This window comes from Euphorbia lathyris, chromosome 10 (assembly GCF_963576675.1).
Source record: "Euphorbia lathyris chromosome 10, ddEupLath1.1, whole genome shotgun sequence".
Lineage (NCBI taxonomy): Eukaryota > Viridiplantae > Streptophyta > Magnoliopsida > Malpighiales > Euphorbiaceae > Euphorbia > Euphorbia lathyris.
In genome coordinates this window covers 71,709,078-71,734,077 of record NC_088919.1, presented here as the reverse complement: position 1 = coordinate 71,734,077, position 25,000 = coordinate 71,709,078, and the positions used below count along the sequence as shown (strand labels likewise).

At 37.9% G+C, this 25,000-nt stretch overlaps 1 pseudogene; it reads left to right on the top strand.

Moving 5' to 3' along the window:
- LOC136208556 (protein Ycf2-like) overlaps positions 1-25,000 on the top strand; it is a 30,540-nt pseudogene that overhangs the window by 3,691 nt on the left and 1,849 nt on the right.

Below are 25,000 nucleotides of genomic sequence, written 5' to 3'. Positions count from 1 at the left end.
GGGCAGATGTATAGAACCTTTCAACGAGATAGTGCTTTTTCAACTCTCTCAAAATGGAATCTATTCCAAACATATATGCCATGGTTCCTTACTTCGTCAGGGTACAAATATCTAAATTTGATATTTTTCGATACCTTTTCGGACCTATTACCGATACTAAGTAGCAGTAAAAAATTTGTATCCATTTTTCATGATATTATGCGTGGATCAGATATATCATGGAGAATTCTTCAGAAAAAATTATGTCTTCCACGATGGAATCTGATAAGTCAGATTTCGAGTAAGTGTTTACATAATCTTCTTCTGTCCGAAGAAATGATTCATCGAAATAATGAGCCACCATTGATATCGACACATCTGAGATCGCCAAATGTTCGGGAGTTCTGTTGAGCGATTTCCGCAAGTGCACGGTATACGCTTGTAGTAATAAAAGATATCGATCCCACAGGGAACGTTTTTTTTAACAAAACTTATTTACAATCGGTTAAATTTACTCTTAGGTTTATGATATGGAAAAATCGTTTAATCGGTTTTGGTTTTGAAATTGCTAGAATGAGAATTAGATTAGAGTATGAAAACGTTAGAAAATATTCTGATTTAAGAATGAATTTGCAAGATAGGAACTTTTAGTACTATTTAGAAAAGTAAACGAATGTATTCGTTTGCATTAAGCAAAGAAAACAACTTTAAACTTTGTACGAATTATAAAGATGAAATAAATGACGGAACCTCTAATTAATTGGCTTTGAACATGACAAAACCCTTTCGGGATAGTTGCCCTTAATCAAATTAAAACTCTTTCGAGATAATAATTTGCCTAAGTGTTCAACAAAGTTTCCTTGTAAAGATTTTGGATTAAATACGTTTTAATGAAAACACCAGCAGTCACTTTAGTGGATTGGTTACCATAAGTGCTGCATAAAAATCTATCGAATAGAACGGACTTTATTAGATGAAATATAAATTGATACAAGTTTACAGAGAACATGGAGCATTGAATTCTTCGACGGCTTGCAAGTGAACGGGTTGATCAATCATTTCCTTGGGTTTCGTTAGAGTTTGTCAGGCTCAGGGGCGAATCCTCTACTCAATCTTCTCGTTGAATCTTCGTAATAGAGACTGGGTCGGTCCACTACCAAAATGTAAACTAAACTGGAATAATGTCTAAACGTTACTGAATTTGTTATTATTGAATAAACAATGTGTGTACAGCATATTGCTTTTTATAGAATTGAAATCTAATCTCTGACTCATTTCTGAGTCAGAGTTTCTGCATAACTCTTGCACTAATCTTAAATTCTAACTCTCTTATTAATTGTTTCAACTCCCAAATCAACTCTTTATTTATAGATGTTGAAGGGTCGTGATTGAAGTGTCGTGTCCGTTGTGGAGGGTCGTGTCCGCTGTGAAGAGACGTTTCTATCCGCTTGAACGAACGTGTTTCTTGGAATTAAACATGTGTTCATTGTACTTGGCAGAATTTCTGCTCTTACCGAGAATGGGGAATTGATTTTTCAGCCTTCGGACGAAAGGGGGAAGGTGACTGGCGACGCGTGTCGCGACGGTGAATTGTGGGGCCCGCGATCGCGGCACGGAGCATTTTTCACTTCTTTGGCTCTCGTTCGTGTCCTCGACTTGGCGTTATTAATTTCCGTCGTCTTTGACTCCTTTTGTAGGGCTTTTCTTCTATTTTTGAGCTCGTTTTACTCCTATTTGGATTTTACCAAATATTTATGTACCTTGCATGAAAGAAACATATTCGAGAGTAAAAGCTTTCTAAACAGTTATAAATATCATAAATTCGTAACAATATTGATGTAATTATTGATGATATTTTAGGTATATTTTGGGCTTAACAAATCTCCACACTTAATCTTTTGCTAGTCCCGACCAAAATTTCACTGAATTTATTCTCTAACTAATCTCTTTATGAAAATAAAACATATATCTCTGTATTACCTTTTGAGTTAGTTAAGCCGAAAAGACTAACTTCGCATGGCAAATTTATACGCAAAATATCAAACTAACTTAGTATAAATACGATATATCATTCGTCTTGTATTTCCAATTTTGTATTGAAGCATTCGGGACGAAATAAGCACGCATGTAATTGAATCTTTCATCTCAAGGCATTTCAAAGCACAAAAATTTCCTTTCCCAAACCTAACTAATATATGAGATATATTAAAATGAATAAGTACTTGATTTTATTTGCTTGGTTACGCCCGAAATAAGGGTGGTTTCAACCGTAACCTTATACGTATTTTATTGCTTTGTGTTTGCTTAAGAGCTACCGACCATGCCATGGGCGGACGCAATCGTTACTTTAAACTTAAACACGCTTATTATTTTTTTTGCTTTTAACGTTCCTTCCATACCTCGATTGTGATAAGGGTGGTCGCAACCGTGGCCAAAAGTAAACGGTACTTAATTTTCTTCCCTTTCATACCTCGATTGTGATAAGGTTGGTCTCAATCGTGGCCAAAAGTTAAGAATTCAACTAATTGATTAATTAATATGAAATATAATATTGAAATTGGGAAAAAGAAAGATAGCACATTCATCCTATATTGACTTAAAATTCAACATGTATTATGGCTAAAGTTTCCTTAAAAACTTCAATTGGTGTTAATGTAAGACGAAATCAAACCGAGCTAAAATTGTTAGTTCAATTTAATGCCTATAAACCTAATTGAAAACTTAAAATAAGATTTATTGTATCATGAATTGCATGATATAAAATAGAGATTTAAAATAAAAAATTTATTACTTAAATACATTCACTCGAGACAATTTTCATACTTAAAAATCGTATCGGAGATTTATGAAAATTTTTTAAAACATAGCCCGTATAGAAATATATTATTTCTATTGATAAAGATAACCTAAAAATAATCATATTAACTTATTATTAATTTATAAACATATGAAAATGTTAAGTTAATAAAAATAGTGTTAAATACATTGTGTTGCAATATATGTTGCATTTGCATAAAACAAGTGTTGCATTTATAAATGTTGCTTAAAAATTATTTATTCTTATTCGTTGCATAAAAATTTATTCGTACTAAAAATAAAATGATATATGCAATATCTCCTCCCACACTTAATTTGGACCATGTCCTCATTGGTGCAAAAATTGATAAAACACGAAAAATTTGTACGAAATAAAGCAAAATTGTACGAAAATAGATAAATATGAAATGGATTGTATCCAACATAAATAGAAATTGAAATTGTACCAAACTTAATCAAAAATAACATAAAAATAAATGAGTTGAGAAAAGATAAGATAAAACCTATTCTTGTGAAGGTGAACCCGGTGGAGACGGTGTGGTCACGACGTTGTGACGACGGAAAAATGATAATAACTTCCGTCATGGTGATGTGTGCTCGCTTCTCAAAGTGTGGATATTGGCATCCACCGCCTAAATTCTGGAACTCATTTCTTGATTGGTGTCAACAATATCATCTAACCGCAAAACCATTTGACGGTTTGGTGCATTCATATAGTTCAAAATTTGTTCGCAAATGAACTTGATCAACACTGTGCTCATCACCAACATGTCCTTGTGCTTGTGTGGAGGCATCAACATGCTCCGCTTCCTTACCGGCTTCATCCTTGTCATAATGCATATCGTCATCCTCACAAAAATGTGTCTTCGCATTACTATCCTCTTTAATACTATTACCATGTGAACTTCCTTGAAGATGTAATCCAGAATAAACAAATAAATCTTGACTTCAAATCTTTTACCCTTTTTACTATGCCCAAAAAGAAAATAGGATAAAAATTTATTGAAAATAGAAATTACTATTATCCTTAATGAGCTCGCTAAAAGTGTACTTGGAAGTAAATTCACCTAAACTAGGCAAAATATGTCCAAACCGGATTGGTTTGAAAATTGATGGCTTAACAATAAATTATTTTTGTATGATATCCAAACTAAATATTCATCTTGTCATCCCCAACTTCATATATTAACCGAAAGCCTAAATGTAATCCTCTCATTACATTTTAAAGTAGGAAATAGTAAACAATACAATAATGTCTGTTTTACTATGCACGATGTCCATAATAGTGCTTGTACCATGTGCCCAACCCCATCTGAAATAATGCTGAATGGATCCATATTCAACATGCAAACAATTATTAGATGTAGAGGAAACCTGGTTAGTAACCTGCTGATGTTTAGGCATTGTGTGTAAAAAGGATTAGGTTATGGATGTGGTGTTCGGGAAAGATGTATTTTGGAGAAGTAAAAATTGGTAAAAAGTAAAGGTGATATGGTGTGGAATTGCGTTGTGAAAAAGAAAATGTGTTTGAAATAGAGTTTATGGAATGTATGTATAAGGGATAGGCTAATAGAGGTATGAATTTAGGGGTTAAGAATAGAAAAAGGTAAAAATTTGTTCAAATTCGAGCCAAACCCCGCCTACAGGTCGCGTGTCGCGACCGAGAATTGTCTAGCCGCGGTCGCGGCACGCGAAATTCAGAGAATTTTTCACTCTGATTTCGACCTGTTTTCGCTGGACTTACCGAGAATAATAAATTCTCGGTAGAGAATTGGTGATAGACGTCTGTTTAGGTGCATTTTGACTAGGTTTGTGTGATTTAATTGATTAATTGTCTCCTAAACTTAATATAAACTGTACCTGCACTTAAGAACTTAATTGAAAAACATTAAATGCAAGGAAACGAAGGGTTTATCCGTATTAAATTTTTAGGAATGAAACTTTAAATTCCTAATTAGAGTTAATGTAGAATCAATGTGCATTAAGTCACATAAGGTAAATTAATCATCGAAAAGATATGGAACGTAAGTTCATGTAGGTATTTATTCATGCTTAAAACTTAAACATGATCTTTATTCAAATTAAATAAGCATTCAGATAATGAAACATTTAACCTTAATCATTAACCTTATTCGAATTGATACAGATTCATATAAAAAATTGTATGTTTTATTTTAAGAAATTCATACGGATATATATAATAATCAACACGATATAAGTTCATAATTTCATAATTAAAATTAAACTCAATGGTTGCATGAAAATGAAAATTTATTATCATGTTCAATAGTTAATAATTATCATAATTTATTAGCATTAAAGTGATTTATACAGATTCATGTGATAATAGTGTAGAAATCTGAACAGACATAAATGAAAAATTAAAAGTATGAAATCAAATGAAGTTTTATTGTATAACACATGTGTACATAAATGAAACAATAACATATGTACAAGAAAGATTAAAAACGATCCTATATACAGAAACAAACAAACAAATTAAAAGTAGTCAATACAAATTATTAATCACTTATTCATATTAAATCTGAAGCATTGAAACTGATACAGATTAATGAAATGATATACAGATTCACTTAAACATCATATACACATTTATGTTTGAAGTTTATACTGATACATTTTAATATTAGGTACAGATTCATTCGAATAACTTGCATAGTGAACACATATGAATCAAAGAATCAAAGAATCAAAGTTGATATGCTATCAAAATTGAAAAACACATATACAGAACAAAACTAAGAATTATCATATAAAATGAATGGTCATAATATTTGTTCAATAGTTATTAATGATTATACCGTATTAGTATGTAATATATATGAAAAGTCAGATTGTCAGAAATAGTTCTGAAATGAATACGGATTCATTAAAAATAATTACAGATGCATGTTAAAAATTATACTCTTTCATGTAAACTTAGATTCAGATGTAGTCGTATAACTTGTATGGTTAACGTATGTTTAAGCAAAAAGAATCAAGAATCAAACTTGCGAAGTAAGCCAGCCAAGGGAACTAGATCACTCTAGCTGCAAAGATCACATGCAAGGGTTAGATAGGAACTACATGTAGTGAATATAATAGCATACATACGATAGCAACATAAGGACAAGCATCTCAATCAGGCACACACACATGGATAACATATGGGACACTCAAGAAGGAACAATACGCGGATGATGTTATTCATAGATAAGCAACAGTGTTACACCACGGGTCCCATCTCATAGTAGTAGGGGGGCAACTACTAGAGATGGTAGACTACCAACAACCGAGTGACTGTCCAGTATGACAGGTCACTCCCCCCTATAGTGTTTCTTATACCAACTTGAGTCCTACTGACAATGGCTATTACAAAGCTCCATATAACACAATAGAGTAAGTCTCTCCCCATTGTTACATATTTTGATTACAAAGATAATCCCCCCTTACACTGATAGTTTTATTAAAATTAGAAGAACACATATACAAGTTACCGAAAGAACAAACACAAAACAAACCAATATACAAACTATATACAACAAATAGTTTTATAATATCTTCGTTCTTCATCATGTATGTGAATGGGAAACAGTGCACCGTAGCATTCTGATAAATCAGGACGCTTGTTGCGTACAGCAGTAATCTTCATGGAAAATTTATGTTTGGAAATCATGCTTTTTAATGGAAGAAAAACTTTCTGTAATTTTGTGTTTTAAAGGTTTGATAACTGAGAAGAAATCAGATTATGTCTGATAGAGATGAAGAGAAAATGTAAGTAACATAAATCTGATCTTTGTCAATATCCAGCACAATTCAAGGTGTCTGTTGGGATTGAAAATGTGTAAATTCACACCATTTGGATATGAACAAACTTAATTTTTCAAAATGGTGCATGAACTAAAGAAGAAAAGGAAAGATACAGGTCTGATATAAGCCCGTGTCGCGACTGTGAATGGCGATTCGCGGTAGCGGCAAAGTTTTTTTTTTTTATTACTCGCTGAAGTTACAGTAGAGATTTTAATTATGAAACTTAAATTTTGTGTAACTTTTAATTCAATTGAGATTTTTTTTTTCGAAATCTAAAGACACTTTCCTAATCAATTACACATATTTAAGATACATAACATATTTTCAATATCGTTCAGTAATCACAAATTTTTTATTTCTAATCTAACCATTATTACTAAACTAAAGACTAATGTATAAACTAAACTAAAATGAAATGTAAGAAATTAAAATATGAAAAACTAAAAACTAAAAAAAATGTGATAATCCTTAAGAATTCTCAAGGAGAATCAAAATCATGGACATAATCAATTACTTAAACCGGTTTTTAAATAATGGTTCTGTCCATTTAACTTACCTGGAAATAATTTCAAGCAGGAATAAAAGAAAGTAGAATTGTACCCCAACTTGAAATTATTATTGTATATTTTTTTTCTTTTTTTTTCTTTTTTCTTTTTTTATTTTTTCTAAGTGCTTTTTTTTTAGCGTTTTCTCAATTTAAGGATCTACTGATTGCGGTTGAATGCCCGAACTTCTAGTTTTGTGCACGAACTGGAACTACGCACATGAACCGAAACTTTCAAAACTATATTAAAAGTATACAATTCCTTCCTGACGGATAAGATAATTTCATCCTACTTGCTCATCTGTCTGAGAAGATTTTCCATGGTGATTTCTTAGAGAGATAGATGTAGGTGTTTTAGGTAGTGATAAAAAGTGAAATTATTTGGGTTTAGTGTAGAAATTGAATAAAAAAATTTTACAAAGAGAAATGATGTTTTGGTGAAGGGTTAAGTGTATAGAAAAGGGTTAAAGGTGTTTGGGAAGAGGTAAATTTTCAAAAAAAAATCATCTGTCACGTCTGACATCCTATTTCAAAAATCTTCTTTCCCTTCTTATATATCTGCTAGCCAAATTTCCTTTCTATAGACTCCTTCTGTGAATTTCATTGATAATCAAATCTCCAGGTTATCTTTGAAAAAACTTGAATTTTTTTTATCTGCAAACATATAATTGCAAACGTTAAATAACAACGAGGATTTAGTCCTAGTGACCATCCTCAATATAAAAACTATAAAAATAAATAAATACATAAATATATTATAAACCAAGGTTCGAAATAAAACACGAAAAATATAAATTTTTATTAAAAATTTGGCGTTCCCCGGCAACGGCGCCAAAAACTTATTGAGCGATTTCCGCAAGTTCACGGTATACGCTTGTAGTAATAAAAGATATCGATCCCACAGGGAACGTTTTTTTTAACAAAACTTATTTACAATCGGTTAAATTTACTCTTAGGTTTATGATATGGAAAAATCGTTTAATCGGTTTTGGTTTTGAAATTGCTAGAATGAGAATTAGATTAGAGTATGAAAACGTTAGAAAATATTCTGATTTAAGAATGAATTTGCAAGATAGGAACTTTTAGTACTATTTAGAAAAGTAAACGAATGTATTCGTTTGCATTAAGCAAAGAAAACAACTTTAAACTTTGTACGAATTATAAAGATGAAATAAATGACGGAACCTCTAATTAATTGGCTTTGAACATGACAAAACCCTTTCGGGATAGTTGCCCTTAATCAAATTAAAACTCTTTCGAGATAATAATTTGCCTAAGTGTTCAACAAAGTTTCCTTGTAAAGATTTTGGATTAAATACGTTTTAATGAAAACACCAGCAGTCACTTTAGTGGATTGGTTACCATAAGTGCTGCATAAAAATCTATCGAATAGAACGGACTTTATTAGATGAAATATAAATTGATACAAGTTTACAGAGAACATGGAGCATTGAATTCTTCGACGGCTTGCAAGTGAACGGGTTGATCAATCCTTTCCTTGGGTTTCGTTAGAGTTTGTCAGGCTCAGAGGCGAATCCTCTACTCAATCTTCTCGTTGAATCTTCGTAATAGAGACTGGGTCGGTCCACTACCAAAATGTAAACTAAACTGGAACAATGTCTAAACGTTACTGAATTTGTTATTATTGAATAAACAATGTGTGTACAGCATATTGCTTTTTACATAATTGAAATCTAATCTCTGACTCATTTCTGAGTCAGAGTTTCTGCATAACTCTTGCACTAATCTTAAATTCTAACTCTCTTATTAATTGTTTCAACTCTCAAATCAACTCTTTATTTATAGATGTTGAAGGGTCGTGATTGAAGTGTCATGTCCGTTGTGGAGGGTCGTGTCCGCTGTGAAGAGACGTTTCTATCCGCTTGAACGAACGCGTTTCTTGGAATTAAACATGTGTTCATTGTACTTGGCAGAATTTCTGCTCTTACCGAGAATGGAAATTCTCTGCCGAGAATGGGGAATTGATTTTTCAGCCTTCGAACGAAAGAGGGAAGGTGACTGGCGACGCGTGTCGCGACCGTGAATTGTGGGGGCCGCGGTCGCGGCACGGAGCATTTTTCACTTCTTTGGCTCTCGTTCGTGTCCTCGACTTGGCGTTATTAATTTCCGTCGTCTTTGACTCCTTTTGTAGGGCTTTTCTTCTATTTTTGAGCTCGTTTTACTCCTATTTGGATTTTACCAAATATTTATGTACCTTGCATGAAAGAAACATATTCGAGAGTAAAAGCTTTCTAAACAGTTATAAATATCATAAATTCGTAACAATATTGATGTAATTATTGATGATATTTTAGGTATATTTTGGGCTTAACAAGTTCCTCTATTCAATCCTTTTCCTTCTTCTTGCTGCTGGATATCTCGTTCGTACACATCTTCTTTTTGTTTCCCGAGCTTATAGTGAGTTACAGACAGAGTTCGAAAAGGTCAAATCTTTGATGATTCCATCATACATCATTGAGTTGCGAAAACTTCTGGATAGGTATCCTACATCTGAACTGAATTCTTTCTGGTTAAAGAATCTCTTTCTAGTTGCTCTGGAACAATTAGGAGCTTTTCTAGAAGAAATGCGGGGTTCTGCTTCTGGCGGCAACATGCTATGGGGTGGTGGTCCCACTTATGGGGTTAAATCAATCCGTTCTAAGAAGAAATTTTTGAATATCAATCTCATCGATCTCATAAGTATCATACCAAATCCCATCAATCGAATCACTTTTTCGAGAAATACGAGACATCTAAGTCATACAAGTAAAGAGATTTATTCATTGATAAGAAAAATAAAAAACGTGAACGGTGATTGGATTGATGATAAAATAGAATCATTGGTCGCGAACAGTGATTCGATTGATGATAAAGAAAGAGAATTCTTGGTTCAGTTCTCCACCTTAACGATAGAAAAAAGGATTGATCAAATTCTATTGAGTCTGACTCATGGTGATCATTTATCAAAGAATGACTCTGGTTATCAAATGAATGAAGAGCCGGGAGAAATTTATTTACGATACTTAGTTGACATTCATAAAAAGTATCTAATGAATTATGAGTTCAATACACCCTGTTTAGCAGAAAGACGGATATTCCTTGCTTATTATCAGATAACCGCTTATTCACAAACCTCGTGTGGGGTGAATAGTTTTCATTTCCCATCTCATGGAAAACCCTTTTTCGCTCCGCTTAGCCCTATCCCCCTCTAGGGGTATTTTAGTGATAGGTTCTATAGGAACTGGACGATCCTATTTGGTCAAATACCTAGCGAAAAACTCCTATCTTCCTTTCATTACAGTATTTCTGAACAAGTTCCTGGATAACAAGCCTAACGGTTTTCTTATTGATGATAGTGACGATATTGATGATAGTGACGATATTGCTGATAGTGAAGATATTGATGTGAGTGACGATATTGATGTGAGTGACGATATCGACCGTGACTTTGATACGGAGCTGGAGTTTCTAACTAGGATGAGTGCGCTAACTATGGATATGATGCCGGAAATAGACCGATTTTATATCACCCTTCAAGTCGAATTAGCAAAAGCAATTGTTGGTCCCTTGTAAGGTTGCAAGTATAGTTCCAAGGGGGGGTTAGGAACTATTTAAACTTTTTCGCAATTAGGGCAGACTTCTTTTTCTAAGCAAAAAGGTTTTAACAGCGGCGCTGAGTAAACAGCAAGATACTGGCTTAGTCAACTGGTGACTAGGTCAGTTTCTTAGCTTGAGTCAGGAGATAGCACTTAGAGTCTATTCCTGAGCTCAAACGTTTAACGCGCACAACTCAACTTGACCTCTTTACTTGGTCAGTTTTTGGTTATTTTAAGCAAGCAATATAAATAAGGAGTTAAAGGTAAGAAATACTTTACTCAGCAGATTTATCCAGGTTCGGCTTCTTCTAAGCCTACGTCCTGTCCCCGGAACACGTTCCAAGATTTCGAATCCTCTACTGAGCTCTTTAAAGGTAGAGCCTCAAACCTTTTACAATCTTAGCAACTGAGTATGACAAGAGTACCTTCCTCTATACCTCTACTCAATCCTAATCTCTTGCTGAGTACTAAAACCGAGTACTCAGCCTCTCCTTTCTATCTCTAGAAATGATAAGTGTTTTGTCCTATACAAAGATTTGCTAAGACACTTTAGACGATTGAAACAATCACTCTAGACTTTTACACAGATGTATGAATTGTAGTGTAAGATTTGCTTTGCTTCTTTTCTTGCAGAACTTGTGTAGAAATTTGGTCAGCGTAATGGCTTGATCAAGTTCTGTGTAGAGTGAAGCTTCTGATGGCACTATTTATAGAGACGTCTGGGCATCGGTCATTTTGAATTTCGAAATAACCGTTGGAGGGAAACGGCTACATGTCGTTGTCATCCTGACTTGCTCAGAGCTCTCGGCCAATCAGATTTGTGTATCTTCTGTCCTCGGTCAGCTCAGCAGACTGTCTCTCCTTTTATGGTAAAGTCAACTGGACAGCATACTGTGTCGTCTGAACTTTACCCAAAGTAGAAATACTTTGTCTGGAAGTTTTCAATTGCCAGCTGCTGTCTTGTACGCTTTGTCGAGACTACTCAGCAGCTTCATCTTGAAGTTGTTCCCGAAGGTCTTCTAGATCCTTCTCTTTGCTGAGTTGCGTTTTGTCCAAAGCAACAGCGTTTTGACAAACGCGGGCCGAGTTGTACTGAGTTGTTTGACTTGGGCCTTGTCTTCCATATTGGGCTTGGGCCTTTTAATTCTTGTGTCTTATAAACAATTTTAACTCAACATTGAACAAACACATTAGTAGAATAAATCAAAGCATTTAAACTTAGTGTGTTTTAGAATATGTATTTCAATTATACTTAAACATTTTTGTCAAATCAAAATTATGTGGAAAGGTGTTTCAACAAACTCCCCCATTTTGATGGGGGTAAAACTATTCAGCGAGGAACTCAGTATGAGCTCCCCCATGATAGTTGACCTAGTATAATTTAGCAAACTCCCCCGTAAGGGTTGAGCTACTGACTTAGTTTTACTTTAAACATTTAAAGGATTAATTGAGTAAGTCTAAGGTCAGTTTTTAGATATAGGTCAGCTTTTTAAACATATTCTATTTACTCAGTATAAAGCGGAAGGTTTAATCATATAGAGTGCGCTGAGTAAATTGTTGTTCAATGGATTCTTAACAAACAATGTTTTATAAGCACATAGGACAATGTCAAACATGTAATCAGCATTTGATTCAGTCAATAAAATTTATAAGTATAAAAGCTGATTTAATTGACGATACGTAATGACTCAGTACATAGTAACATGTATTAACATATATCATAACTCATGAATAAGAATAAAAGATGCAGATATGATATATTGATGGAAGTCAGTGTTTACACAGCAAAACTTATAGATAAGGCATAAAGATTACATCTGACTTAGTCTATACTGAGCTAGCCTATCTATTTCTTTTTCTTGTGTTGCGACTGACTTCGCTCATGCTGAGCTCTAGCTGCTTGTTCTTTCTCCCCCGTTTTGTCAGCATCAGGAGGAGGAAGTCTGAAGGCATCAGTTAAGGCAGCTCGAGTCAGTTCTTGGGACAGCTCCTTAAGTTTCTCAGCGCTTTCATTCACGCCGTCAAAAATTGCAACTCCATCAGTTGATACCTCTGCGGGTATGTTGAGGTCAGCTGCACTGAGCATATTGACGCTAAACGCTTGAGCTTTGCCTTGCCAGATGAGAGCGTTAGTAAGACCAACAAAGATTTGGTGAAACGTCTTCAAAAGGGATGTGTCGTAATATTGACGTTGAATATTGTTATGACGAATGTGGTTGAAAGTTTGTTGGATGATCGTCTGCATCTCATGCTATTTCAGCGCGTCAGTATCCATCTCTTGCTTATTCAAATTAAGCAAGCGAATAGCCTCACCTATTTGCTCGATTGAGCACTGATTGTAAGAGACCATTTGCTCATTTGTCTTAAGTTGCTCGGTGTGAAGCTGAGCAAAAAGCATCTTTACTTCAGATGAGGTGGCATAGTCGGTGTTTACAGCTGACAATTTCTAAACTTGTTCTTGTAAAGAGTTCAAGTGTTGCACGGTTGTCAGCTGAATCTCAGCCAGCTTGGCTATTGAATCATGCTTAGCTTACTGTGCTTGAAAAGATATGATGACGTTCAGCAAGTCCTTGAGTCCCTTAACTTCGTTGAAAAGCTGAGTGACCTAGGAGAGCTGAGTAGTCTCAATAGTTGAAGACCCAGCAGCAGGAGGAGTGGAATGTTGAAGGTCTCGGATCAACGCTTGAACTGAGTCAATGAGCTTTTTGCCGGACTCAGTGGCATTCACATAGCTTTGAGAGCCTTCAGGGACATCAGTGTGACCGGAAGGAAGAGGAGTGAAAGGAGTGACCTGGTCAGTGACTGGAATAACATTCTCAATCTGCACTTGAGTTTTAGGGATAGTTGATTGGTCGGTAGAGAGTTGAGTTGGAGAAGTGGTAATCCGAATACTGTCTGTGCTGACGGCAGAAGTGTGTGGAATCAGCACCATGCTTGAAGAAATAGCATTCACAGTAATCGGCTCAACCTGACTGGTTGAGGTGGCGGAAGCATTTTGTTCGGCATGTTCCTATTGAGAAGAAACAGAGGCTTGCTTTTCTAATGGCGCCGATATAGTGGAAGTTGATTGGAGTTTAAAAAATTTGAGCTTAACAGAAGAGGGGTCCTTGGTTGTCTTTGAAATGACAAAGTCAGGAAGAAGTGGTGGAACAGGAAGTTCACTGACTGGCTTCTCACTGGCCTTAACCAACCTTCTTCTTCTACGAGGTGGAGTGTCAGTTTGAGTGGCATCTCCTGAGTGAGAAGGAGAAGATTCGTGTTGCTCATCATGAGGCTGGTCAGCTTGCACTTGGACTTGATCAACATTGTGTTGGTCAAGTACTTGCTCATTTCCAGCATCCAACCCAGTATTGGCCTGCTCAGTTTCATGTTCACTAGCTGTCTCCTCAGATTCCTCAGCGTCATCCTGACCGCTGGCCTCTTCTTCTTCTTCTTCGGTACTGTCACGATCAAGTTCTTCCTCAACTTGGGAGATGAAGTGATCATCTAATTGTACCTTATGTTCTTCGAACTCAGCTACACTGCCTTGACATTGGGTGAAGTGAGAGTCACCAGGTACTACAAAGTCTGTAGGTATGGCGTTGAGGGGAGTCAGTGTAGAAGGTTTCTGCTTCTTTTGAGGTTGCTCAGCAGTTTCCTCAGTTCCAAGCTCACCTTGCCTGCTTCGTTTCTCAGCTGACTTACTAGCTGACTTCTGTCTTTTTGCTAGAGACTTAACATTTTTGGAAGGAGTCTCAGCAGTTTTCCTTTTGCGGGAAGCTGGGGCCTTAGTCCTTCGCCCTTTCTTTGGCTCGGCAGTTCCTACAGCTTGTCCAGCAGCAGCAGCAGCAGCTTTACCTTTCTTCAGAGGCTGTCCAAACTTTAATGCTCTCAGCGAGGCAGCTGTTATCTCAGTTCCTCGAGTCTTCTCCTCACCTTCGAGATCAACTTTATGGTCGATGAGGATTCTTGTGATGATTGATCCTAGCCTCAGCGTGCCAGTACTCCGAAGGAAACCAGCAACAAGAAAGACTGGCATATTGATCGGTGTGTACGTCAGCATATGTCATATAAAGCATTGCTCGAAGTTTGTTGCTGATGTAGTGCAGTTGATCTTCGGGTAGATGAAGTAGGTCAGCAAGTAATGAGCCATCTTCTGGTGCTGACCCATGGATGAAGCTGAGACTTCTCCTGAGTGGCCCTCAGGTTTGCAGAAGCTTTGTTCATACCCAGTGCCATCCTGATCTCCCGATCTTCTCAGCCTTGCTCCCTCAGTTTTTAATTTGAGAAGATTTCCTAAGTAGAGAGGGTTGATGAAGATGGTTTTCTCTTTCACCACAGTGCACAGGTAGTCGGTATTGTCATTTGAAACTCGAAGGTTGTGGTAAAATTCCCTTACCAGGTCAGGATAGGTTTCATCCCTAACCGAAAACAGCTCCGTCCAGCCATTTTGTGAAATCCACTCGCAGAAAGGTTGTTCGTTTTGTATGAAGTTTTCTGATACCCATCTCGAGGGTTCAACTTTCCATTCGCGGACGTTCTCAAAAACCTTGGAGTAGGTCCTGACTTTTACAGATTTTCCCTGACCAGAGGTTTGGCCAGCTTTTCCTTTGCTCGGCGAGGTTATTTTTGTAGGTTCCGGCACAGAGGTTTGCCTGGAAGTGTCATCGGAGCTGGGTTTAGAGTGGCCAGCACCGGAGATGTTGTAGGAAACCTTAGTCATTGTTGAGGATGGGAAAGCTTAGAGGGATTTTGAGAGAGAAGGAATTTCTTAGCCAGAGTATTCGATAAGCGTAAAGAATAAAAATGGGGAATTACCCATTATTTATAGAGGTGAGAAATGGATCTTATCGAATCCATGTGTCATTTTTGCCTCGGGATTGTGAACCGACAATAATCCTGGCATTTATGACACATACGGCGTATACGTGATGCGGTTTCTGCGAAACCTCACTAAGGGATAAGTGTACCCCGTCGTTATCAAGTAATAAATTTCTGGTTTAAGTCCAGGTTATCGTCCACAGGATTTATTTCTGCAAGTATCAAGCTACTCGGTCTCGGATGTTATCTAGGCTTAGGGGGTTTTGAGTTTGGTTTGTTTAATTAATCTACTCCTAGGTTGAATTATGCTAATCCTAGCTAAGTTATCTAGTTCTAACTAAGTTATCTAATCCTAGCTAAGTTATTCTACGCCTAACTAAGTTACTCTACCCCTAATTGATCTTTTACCAATGCAATTAACTGAATGAACATGAAGGGATACGATGATAACAAGGATAGAATGTTTAAGCAATTGAATTGAAACTAAGTCACTTGTGTCTAAGGCGATTAACCCGACCTATCCTCCTAAAGTCCCTAGTTCGTGATTCCCTTGTAAGGCCGAAACTAGCTCTAAGGCTCAGTAATTTGGGCTTAATCTTCTATAGGGTCGTCAATCCTATAGGCACTGACTAGGTCAGATTCAGCTCGCAATATGTGCCAACCTAATTTTGGGATTATCGAATGAGTTAAACCAATCAGACAAAGCGTAAGACAAAGATTAAAACATCAAAACAATTGAATAAACAAGAACTATATTATATATCAAAGGTGGAAATATTGTCACGAAGTTACAATAAACCTAGAATTCGTAGCATGTATCAGAGGCTAGACAGAATATAAAAGAAGAAAAATCCCTTTCAGGGAACCTGTCTACCAATGCAGGCGTCTTTCTAGGATTTAAGGATGGAGCTTGAGCAATCCTCGGTGAACGGAGCTTCGGAGGTGTCTTCAATGGAGGTTTGAAGGATATGGAGGAGGTGGAGAGGATTTCTCAAGGTGAAAGCTAAGAAAACTACAAAAGCAAAAGATATCTAATTTACATTGGAAAAACCCTATTTATAGACGCGGCTCGGCCCTCTTTTTTGACCTATTTTCATGTCCTCATTGATGTAGGAAGTCGTGGGGTCCATCGTGGCTTCGTGGGGGCGGAATTGGTCTTTTTGACCAATTCCCGCAGGTCTGCTCGCCGAGCAGGGCGAGCTGCTCGGCGAGCAGGGCTACTCGCGACGAGCAGCGCCCTGCTCGACGAGTAGGCTCCTGCTCGCCGAGCAGGCCTCTGGTGGCCTGCTCGGCGAGCAGGCACAGTGCCTGGGCGGTGCCTGGGCTACTCACCGAGCAGCGCCCGGGCTGCGCGCCGATGCTCAATTCGTCGAGCGACTACCGGGGGTCCTCGAGACTCAATTTTTGCCTGAAATTGATCATGTTTTAACCTGCACACGCACATAAACTCCAAACAACATTAGTCCAAGGGCTAAATTGACCCGCCAATCGCTTATTTGAGCAAACGCTTCGTTTGGTGCGACTTTTGATGGATCAATTAGCTTCAAAAGATAACGGAATTATAATATGCATGCCATTTTGGCCGTATTTGCCTAAATTGATCATAAAACGAGCCTAAACAACGAAAAGTAAATAAAACGTTTCCAATTTCTAACTAACTCACACAAAAGCATTTAAATGCGAGAATTGCTCGCTTATTAACTAAATAACGCTAAAACCCGTCCTAAAATCGTACCCAAAGATAGGGGTTTTTGACCCCTATCAATACGTCATCCTAGGGCTATACGCGTGCTTTTGCAATGATTCTAATGGATATAACACTCAGCGTTTAGAATGCTAATCGTTTGATATTCTGAGTGGTCAGTATTGCATAAAGGGATGATTTCTAAGTTTAAGTTTAAACTAATTTACTCAGTGTGCAAGTTTACTCAGTATTTGATGTTCAGTCAGTTTCGATGAGTTACTCAGCAAACAATCAATCATTCAGCATAATAATTCACTCAGCATGCATATTCATTTAGTTCAGGAATTTACTGAAGAGGATTAAACATACCAATAGCTTCTCTCAGTATGCTGAACTGCTCACGAGCCAGTGGCTTCGTGAAGATATCCGCAAGTTGTTCGTCCATTGGGACAAAGGTCAGCTTGATCTCACCCTTGAGTACATGGTCTCTAATGAAGTGGTGTCTGATGCTGACATGCTTCATTCTGCTGTGTTGAATTGGGTTCTTTGAAAGATCAATTGCACTTTTGTTGTCACATTTGACTTCAATTGTCTTTGTTTGAACACCATAATCTTCAAGCTGTTGCTTAATCCATAGGACTTGGGCAACACAATGACCAGCAGCAATGTACTCAGCTTCAGTGGTAGACAAGGCTACTGACGCCTGCTTTTTGCTGAACCAGGATACAAGACAGCTTCCTAAGAAGTGACATCCTCTAGAGGTGCTTTTACGTTCTAGCTTATCCCGTCCATAGTCAGCGTCAGTGTATCCAATGAGTGTAAAGTCATGAGTATTTGGATACTATAAACCTGCGTTCACTGAGCTTTGCAAGTATCTAAGGATTCTTTTTACAGCAATGTAATGAGATTCCTTAGGGTTAGATTGATATCTAGCACAGCAGCATACTGAAAACTGAATGTCCGGTCTACTGGCTGTTAAGTAAAGTAGAGAGCCTATCATACCTCGATACAATTTGCTGTCTACTGACTTACCATTCTCGTCAGCGCAGAGGACAGTGTCAGTGCCCATAGGAGTGGATATTGGCTTGCAATTTTCCAAGTCATATTTCTTTAATATCTCCTTGGCATATTTGGCTTGACTGATGAAGATGCCGTTCTTTCCTTGTTTAATTTGAAGACCGAGGAAGAAGTTGAGTTCTCCCATCATGGACATTTCAAACTCAGTCTGCATTTGTTTGCTAAACTCCTTGCACATTGATTCGTTAGTTGCACCAAATATTATATCATCAACATAAATTTGGGCCAGCAGGGTATCTTTACCCTTTCTCTTAATGAATAAGGTTGTATCAGCTTTGCCCCTGACGTAGTTTCTAGTCAGCAGGAAACTGGTCAGCCTCTCATACCAAGCACGTGGTGCTTGCTTGAGGCCGTACAGAGCCTTTTTGAGTTTATAAACGTGGTTAGGGAATTTATGATCCTCAGAACCTGGAGGTTGATTAACATAAACCTCCTCGTTTATAACTCCATTAAGAAATGCACTTTTGACATCCATTTGAAATAATTTAAAGTTCATGTAAGATGCATATGCACATAGAATTCTAATTGCCTCTAGCCTTGCCACTGGGGCAAAGGTCTCACCGTAGTCAATACCATCTTGCTGACTGTAGCCCTGAGCTACAAGCCTTGCTTTGTTCCTGACTACATTCCCTTGTTCATCCATCTTGTTCCTGAAGACCCATCTTGTTCCAATGGTCTTTTGACTCTTTGGATGAGGCACTAGCTCCCATACATCGTTTCTTCTGAATTGATCGAGCCCCTCTTGCATTGCGTTCATCCAGAATTCATCATACTCAGCTTCAGCGAAATTCTTCGGTTCTTGAACTGAGACGAAAGCGACATTGCTGAGGTACTTCCTGAGTTGATTCCTCGTCATCAGGCTATTCCCAGCAGAATCAAGGATTGCACTTTCTGAGTGCCCTCTTAGGATCCTTATCTCTTTAGGTAGATTTATGTCTTGTGTTGTTTCTGTTTCAACAATCTCTGCAGAAGTAGATAGGTCAGTAAAAGTAATCTTAGGTTCACTCTTACTCTTGGTCAGCCTTTTAGTGAATGACTCAGTAGCTGGTTCTTGGTCAGCGGTGGTTACTGAGTGTGGATCATCTTCGGTCAGCGGCTGGTATCTACCTGCAGGGTTAGTTTCATCGAACTCTACATGTACTGACTCTTCTAAAACTTGAGTTCGCTTATTAAAAACTCGGTATGCTTTGCTGTTTGTTGAGTAGCCCAAAAAGATAGCCTCATCAGCTTTTGAATCAAACTTTGCTAAGCTATCTTTGGTATTTAAAATAAAACATCTACAGCCAAAGGCACGAAAGTATCCAATATTGGGCTTTCGTCCTTTCTAAAGTTCATAGGGGGTTTTCTTTAATATAGGTCTAACTAGAGCCCTATTTAGAATATAGCATGTTGTGTTAACAGCCTCTCCCCAAAAATACTTTGGAAGCCTATGCTCATCCAGCATTGTCCTGGCTATTTCAACCAGAGTTCTGTTCTTCCTTTCTACAACCCCATTTTGCTGAGGTGTTCTAGGAGCAGAAAATTATGGTCAATGCCGCTGGCTTCACAGAATTCAACAAACTTTTGGTTTTTGAATTCTCCACCATTATCACTACGGATGTGAGCTAATTTTAGGTCTTTTTCATTTTCAATTTTTCTAACCAAATTTGAAAATGTCTCAAAGGTTTCATCCTTGCTGGTCAGCAAGATGACCCACGTGTACCGAGAGAAGTCATCTACAATGACCAAGGAAAATCTTCTTCCACCCAGACTCAGCGGCTGGACTGGACCGAAGAGATCCAAGTGTAGTAACTCTAACGGACGCTTAGTTGAGACAATGTTTTTGCTATGAAAAGATTGTTTGGTTTGTTTTCCAGCTTGGCAAGCGTGGCATAAATGATCTTTTTCAAATTTAAGTTTGGGCAGTCCCTCAACCAATTGCTTTCTTGCTAATTTGGCCAGGAGGTCCATGCTTACATGACCAAGTCTCCTGTGCCATAGCCAGGAATTCTCTTCCTTTGATACTAAGCACACAGTTTTTGAAAACTTTTTCTCTAAGTCTAGCATAAAGACATTATCTATTTGAGGGGCAGTTAATATTAACTCATTTGTTTTACCCTCGTATATTTTACATCCAGTAGCATCAAATATAACTTTTCTCCCATTGTCACATAGCTGAGCTATGCTGAGTAAGTTATATTTGAGTCCGCTGACTAGGGAGACAGATTCAATAGTAGGATTACCTCCAATGGTTCCTGACCCTACTATCTTACCCTTCTTGTTGTCTCCAAAACTTACGCTCCCTCCTCGTTTACGCTCAAACGTGATGAACTGAGTTTCATCACCCGTCATATGCCTTGAGCATGCGCTGTCAATATACCACATCTTTGACTTCTTAGCACACCTCAGGCTTACCTGCATTGTAACTAGTTACTCTTAGGTACCCAATTCTTTTTGGGTCCTTGCTTGTTAGGTGCAACAGGTAAAGCATCATATTTTATTTTATGGTGACATACATGGACAGTATGGCCATTCTTTCCACAGAAGTCACAGCTGACCTTCTGTTTAGGATATTTCACTGACTTATCAGCACCCCAGTGCTGAGCGTGCCAGCACACCTTAGTGGTGTGTCCTTTCTTCCCACAAAAGTCACACTGGACTTTTCGCTGGGGATTCCATCTCTGCTGAGTACCTTGGTACTGAGTTCTCAGAGGAATGTTTCTTTTAATTGGAACCTTTAATTGGTTCTGGATAGTTGTGACTTCCTTTCTCAGTTTCTTTGAAACTGATTGGACTTCAGAGACAGACTCATGTATGATTTTCATGTTATCATGCAACGTTGAGTTGTCCTGAAAAAGGTATCTGAGGTCACTCGGTTTGACCTCTTCAACCTCATCACAACGCCTGTTGAGTGCTCTAATTTTCTTATTACACTTTTTGATAAGTGTATAGAGATCACTCAGGGCATTACCCACTGAGCATAGAAAGTGATATTACCTCATTTGATTGCTCCTCATCGTCAGTTTCAACGGAGGGTTCAGTATGATCAGAGACGCATGGCTCAGCAAGTTCGTCAGCCATGAAGCATATCTTCGCTGACTCGGTGGCCTCAGCTTCTATTGATGAAGACTCATCACTGTCGCTCCATGTAGCCACCATTGCCTTTTTGCCGCTCTTCTTGTCTTTCCTCAGTGTGGGGCAGCTTGACTTAATATGGCCGGTTTGATGGCACTCAAAGCATGTAATGGGCTTTGAGCTGTCCTTTTTGTATTTGATGTCGCTTGAGTCAGCTTTATATTTATCAAACTTTCTGTAAGGCTTCTTGGAGTATTTATCATTTTTCCTGAATAGCCTTTTCATCTTCCTTGTGAACATGGCCATCTCCTCATCATCAGTTGAGCTCCCGTCAGTGGAGTCAGCTTTCATGATAAGGGATTTTTGCTTCTTGTCTTCAGCTTTTTCCTTCACCTCAAAGTTTTTCATGGATATTTCATGGGTCAGCAACGAGCCGATGAGTTCGTCATATTTGTAGGTGGTTAAATCCTGAGCTTCCTCAACCGCTGTCTTCTTTGCTTGCCAGTCTTTAGGAAGACTCCTGAGTATCCTTTTGACTTGTTCTTCCTCAGTGAAGATTTTCCCAAGTCTCTTGAGCTCATTAATGATGTTGGTAAACCTTGCATTCATGTCTGAAATGCCCTCATCATTGTTCATCTCGAACAGCTCGTACAGTCTCATCTGCTGATTCACCTTGGACTCCTTTACTTTATTGGTTCCCTCGTAGGTGACTTCCAGCTTATTCCAGATCTCTTGCGCCGACTCACAACTTGAGATTTTATTATATTCTGCAGCATCGAGCACACAGTGAAGCATATTGATAGCCGAAGCATGATTTTGAAGCTTCTTAAGATCATCCTCTGTCCATTTGGCCTTAGCTTTTACAACTGTTTGGCCATCCACAACTTCGACAGGTACAAATGGGCCTTGGACTATAGACAGCCAGGCACTCATGTTTGTAGCCTGAATGAAATTTTTCATCCTATTCTTCCAGAAGGTATAGTTTGACCCGAAGAATAGGGGAGGCCTAGTAATGGATAGCCCCTCAGGCAGTATCTGAGTTGTTTGGTTTCCAGGGAGAAACCGAGTGCTGTTTTCGCCCATGGTAGGGATCAGCTCAAGGTTGTTAGACCTTTTACAATGAGCTTTTAAGGCTCTGATACCACTTGTTGGTCCCTTGTAAGGTTGCAAGTATAGTTCCAAGGGGGGTTATGAACTATTTAAACTTTTTCGCAATTAGGGCAGACTTCTTTTTCTAAGGAAAAATGTTTTAACAGCGGTGCTGAGTCAACATCAAGATACTGGCTTAGTCAACTGGTGACTAGGTCAGTTTCTTAGCTTGAGTCAGGAGATAGCACTTAGAGTCTATTCCTGAGCTCAGACGTTTAACGCGCACAACTCAACTTGACCTCTTTACTTGGTCAGTTTTTGGTTATTTTAAGCAAGCAATATAAATAAGGAGTTAAAAGTAAGAAATACTTTACTCAGCAGATTTATCCAAGTTCGGCTTCTTCTAAGCATACGTCCTGTCCCTGGAACACATTCCGAGATTTCGAATCCTCTACTGAGCTCTTTAAAGGTAGAGCCTCAAACCCTTTACAATCTTAGCAACTGAGTATGACAAGAGTACCTTCCTCTATACCTCTACTCAATCCTAATCTCTTGCTGAGTACTAAAACCGAGTACTCAGCCTTTCCTTTCTATCTCTAGAAATGATAAGTGTTTTGTCCTATACAAAGATTTGCTAAGACACTTTAGACGATTGAAACAATCACTCTAGACTTTTACACAGATGTATGAATTGTAGTGTAAGATTTGCTTTGCTTCTTTTCTTGCAGAACTTGTGTAGAAATTTGGTCAGTGTAATGGCTTGATCAAGTTCTGTGTAGAGTGAAGCTTCTGATGGCACTATTTATAGAGACGTCTGGGCATCGGTCATTTCGAATTTCGAAATAACCGTTGGAGGGAAACAGCTACATGTCGTTGTCATCCTGACTTGCTCAGAGCTCTCGGCCAATCAGATTTGTGTATCTTCTGTCCTCGGTCAGCTCAACAGACTATCTCTCCTTTTATGGTAAAGTCAACTGGACAGCATACTGTGTCGTCTGAACTTTACCCAAAGTAGAAATACTTTGTCTGGAAGTTTTCAATTGTCAGCTGCTGTCTTGTACGCTTTGTCGAGACTACTTAGCAGCTTCATCTTGAAGTTGTTCCCGAAGGTCTTCTAGATCCTTCTCTTTGCTGAGTTGCGTTTTGTCCAAAGCGACAGTGTTTTGACAAACGCGGGCCGAGTTGTACTGAGTTGTTTGACTTGGGCCTTGTCTTCCATATTGGGCTTGGGCCTTTTAATTCTTGTGTCTTATAAACAATTTTAACTCAACATTGAACAAACACATTAGTAGAATAAATCAAAGCATTTAAACTTAGTGTGTTTTAGAATATGTATTTCAATTATACTTAAACAATTTTGTCAAATCAAAATTATGTGGAAAGGTGTTTCAACAGCAATGTCTCCTTGCATAATATGGATTCCAAACATTCATGATCTGGATGTGAATGAGTCGAATTACTTATCCCTCGGTCTATTAGTGAACTATCTCTCCAGGGATTGTGAAAGATGTTCCACTAGAAATATTCTTGTTATTGCTTCGACTCATATTCCCCAAAAAGTGGATCCCGCTCTAATAGCTCCAAATAAATTAAATACATGCATTAAGATACGAAGGCTTCTTATTCCACAACAACGAAAGCACTTTTTTACTCTTTCGTAAACTAGGGGATTTCACTTGGAAAAGAAAATGTTCCATACTAATGGATTCGGGTCCATAACCATGGGTTCCAATGTACGAGATCTTGTAGCACTTACCAATGAGGCCTTATCAATTAGTATTACACAGAAGAAATCAATTCTAGACACTAATATAATTAGATCTGCTCTTCATAGGCAAACTTGGGATTTGCGATCCCAGGTAAGATCGGTTCAGGATCATGGGATCCTTTTCTATCAGATAGGAAGGGCTGTTGCACAAAATGTATTTCTAAGTAATTGCCCCATAGATCCTATATCTATCTATATGAAGAAGAAATCATGTAACGAAGGGGATTCTTATTTGTACAAATGGTACTTCGAACTTGGAATGAGCATGAAGAAATTAACGATACTTCTTTATCTTTTGAGTTGTTCTGCCGGATCGGCTGCTCAAGACCTTTGGTCTCTACCCGGACCCGATGAAAAAAATGGGATCACTTATTATGGACTTGTTGAGAATGATTCGGATCTAGTTCATGGTCTATTAGAAGTAGAAGGCGCTCTGGTGGGATCCTCACGGACAGAAAAAGATTGCAGTCAGTTTGATAATGATCGAGTGACATTGCTTCTTCGGCTCGAACCAAGGAGTCCCTTAGATATGATGCAAAATGGATCTTATTCTATCCTTGATCAGAGATTTCTCTATGAAAAATACGAATCGGAGTTTGAAGAAGGGGAAGGAGAAGAAGTCCTCGACCCGCAACAGATAGAGGACGATTTATTCAATCACATAGTTTGGGCTCCTAGAATATGGCACCCTTGGGGTTTTCTATTTGATTGTATCAAAAGGCCCAATGAATTGGGATTTCCCTATTGGGCCAGGTCATTTCGGGGCAAGCAGATCATTTATG